The following is a 2,932-nucleotide window of genomic DNA, read 5'->3' on the forward strand; positions in this document are numbered from 1 at the left end:
CCCCCAGGTACCCTCTATCTGCGAGGCTCTGCTCAGATAGTCGGAGAGAACATTCCTCTGCCCGGAATGAGCGAGCCGATAGTGGTATTGAGAGGACCTCGGATCATCTCAGTATCTCTACTGCAAGATGCGAAGGTATGAAGATGCGTCCCCTGCTGGTTGGGATACGCCAGTACCATGAAGTCGTCGCGCACGGAGCGACTCGGCAGGAACTGTAGGATCTGTAGAGGGGCCAGACTATGGCCCCTAAGCCTGCCTGAATGATGGGGAGGTACCCTTCAGGTCCTGACCATAGGCCTGAACCGGAACATGCCCCCCCCCCCTTTTTCTTTGACGAGTCCGAGAACAGCATCAAAATGTGGGGAAAGGACGAGAATATCCACTCCCATCAAGAGGTTCCATAGGTCAACCCCCAATGCAGGTCTAAACGTTCCGCTGGTCCCATAGGGGCCAGAAAGTCCAGTTAATCGTTGCTTTGATACCACCGGAACTTGGGCCGCCTCACAGGGAACTTACCCTGAGGCGACCGTTCGGGACTTTAGACGGGTCAATGAGGAAAAGGGACCCAGGAAATGTTCCAAGGTAGGGCTGAAAGCTCTGCTTGACTGAGAACAGGTACTGCGACTCTCCTCAGCCTCTCCACAGTCAACTGAAGGGAAGGCTCGGAGAAGGCGTCAATATTATGGCTAGATACTCCAGATGTTGAGGCAGAAGTAGAGAAGGCTCCAAGCAAATTACCATGATCCCTTAGTCTTGGTAAAGTCCCGGAAGCTTGCCCCGGTGTTGAAGAAGATCGAACCCGAGACTACCGGAGTTGGCCAGACCCCCAAAAAGCGAAGGAGGCGGAAGCCTGTTCCTGAGCGGCCATGAGGAAAGTAGGGAGAGTTCTCTGGTGAAAAACCTGCGATGCCGCGGCGGGATCGCCCACCGCATCTTAAGCAGGAACACCTGTAGCCTAGGCTGAATTCCAAGAGCTTCCTGGAAGAGGGATGGAATGGAACCTGGAAGTACCCGTCCTTCCGATCCAGGGCATAAGGAGACCTGCAGTCTCGTTACCAGTCTGATCGACTCTGTTGTTCCACGCTGGACGAAGTTTGTTCGACAAACTTGATCAGAGCCGAGAGGTCGACAACGGAACTCCCGTCTCAGAGGCTTTCCTACGAGAAAGGATCAACCGAAGAAAACCGGGGGGAGAAGCCGTCGACGACCCTATGGAGGACCTTCTCTTAAGGCATGGATCATTCTGCCCATACGGGCAAACCTCTTGCCGACCCCATGGCATAGAGGCTCAGTGACACTGGATTCGCTGACTGACGGAGAGATGGTAAGAGCGAGGCGCAATATCCTTGGCTGATCACGGAGATCGTGCAGGAATCGGCATCGGGAAGCTGTTATCCGGACGAGTAACCTTAGGCATCCCCCCAGCGTGAGACCTGCAAGGGGGGTTGCCAATCCTAGAGTTTGTGAACTCTGCTACTCCCTCTAGGATTATGCCTCCCCGGGAGAGCTTCCTGTGCGACCTGTCCCTGACAGAAGGGGACTGCTATTGTACACCTTGTCTTAGCTGCCGTAGACGGGATCCGATAAATTAGGCTGACGAGGCTGAATGAAGAGGCGTCGGAGGCCTGCAGGGTCTGGAAGAAAACGCCTTGGAGGAGTTAAAACGGAAGTCGACTTCCTCCGCACAACAGCTGTCCATGCCTCTGTCCTTGGGCTCAAACAAGCTCTTCCCAAGGATGGAAGAGTGTCTGAGCTTGTCGACATCCACGGATGAGACACCCGAGAGGAAGCCCTCGGTCACTGCGTCTAGATGCTCCAACATCGGGTTTGCCCGCAAGTTCGAAACTTGGCGACGGAACGCCAAGATGCTTGAGCCCTAGAGGAGGAAAGTACCCATGATCTTCCTGGAGCTTCCTTGAATAAAACCTCGGGTCGCAACCGAGGAGGGAAAGGACCTGGTAAGCCCCTTTCACGAGATGGAGAAGAGGAAGGGCTAACCCAGTCACCCCTTGCCCGACGGAGAAATCTCGAACGGAAAGCTCCCTGGCAAGACCCTTCCAGGGAATGACGAGGAAGAAGGGCTAACCCAGGTTCTGGAAAGAAGAATGTTGCTCAGACCTCCATGAAGATTCTTCCTGCTCTTTCATGTGCCATGCTCCGCGCTTACGGGGTGAAGACCGTGTACTGGAAATACGCGCTCTAGAAGACTCGCCAGGCTGGCCATGTTGCGAAACCCCGACGGGAATCGCGGTCACAATCGCCCTGGCGATCACGCGATGGTAAATCAATGGTTCGCGAGTGGCCGAACGTGGAAGCGCCCGTGCGCGGGCACGCAGGAGCGCAGACGAAAGTGCGCGAGGGAGCGCAGAAGGAGGGCGAGCATGGTAGGAAGGGCGAGAGCTGGTGGTCGGAATCCGATAGTTCACAGGTGAGCGATGACCAGTAGGCAAGCAATGGCTACTGCAGGAAACGAGCCGGAGCTCGTGCGATGGAACACCGTCGGTTCGCGCGATGGAACACCGTCGGTTCGCGCGATGGAACACCGTCGGTTCGCGCGATGGAACACCGTCGGTCCGCGCGATGGAACACCGTCGGTCCGCGCAATGGAACACCGTCGGTTCGCGCGATGGAACACCGTTGGGTCGCGGGGCGAACATTGGAGCACACGTGCACGGGCGCGCAAGCGCGTGGGCACGTGGGCGTGCGGCCGCGCGGGCACGTAGGCGTGTGGTCGTGCAGGCACGAAACCCCGAAAGGAATCGTTCTACAAAAGCTGAAAAATCCACAAATACAATTAGATTCATAAACTAATTGAGACAAAACGTACGGCATAGCAACCCCACCCACACGGGAAGGAAGCTACTCAGACGTAGTAAAGGTAAAACGTAATAAAGGGTGAACGACCTCAAGTGAGAGAGAGAAAAAGACCGTA

Source organism: Palaemon carinicauda, chromosome 10 (assembly GCF_036898095.1).
Source record: "Palaemon carinicauda isolate YSFRI2023 chromosome 10, ASM3689809v2, whole genome shotgun sequence".
Classification (NCBI taxonomy): Eukaryota; Metazoa; Arthropoda; class Malacostraca; order Decapoda; family Palaemonidae; genus Palaemon; species Palaemon carinicauda.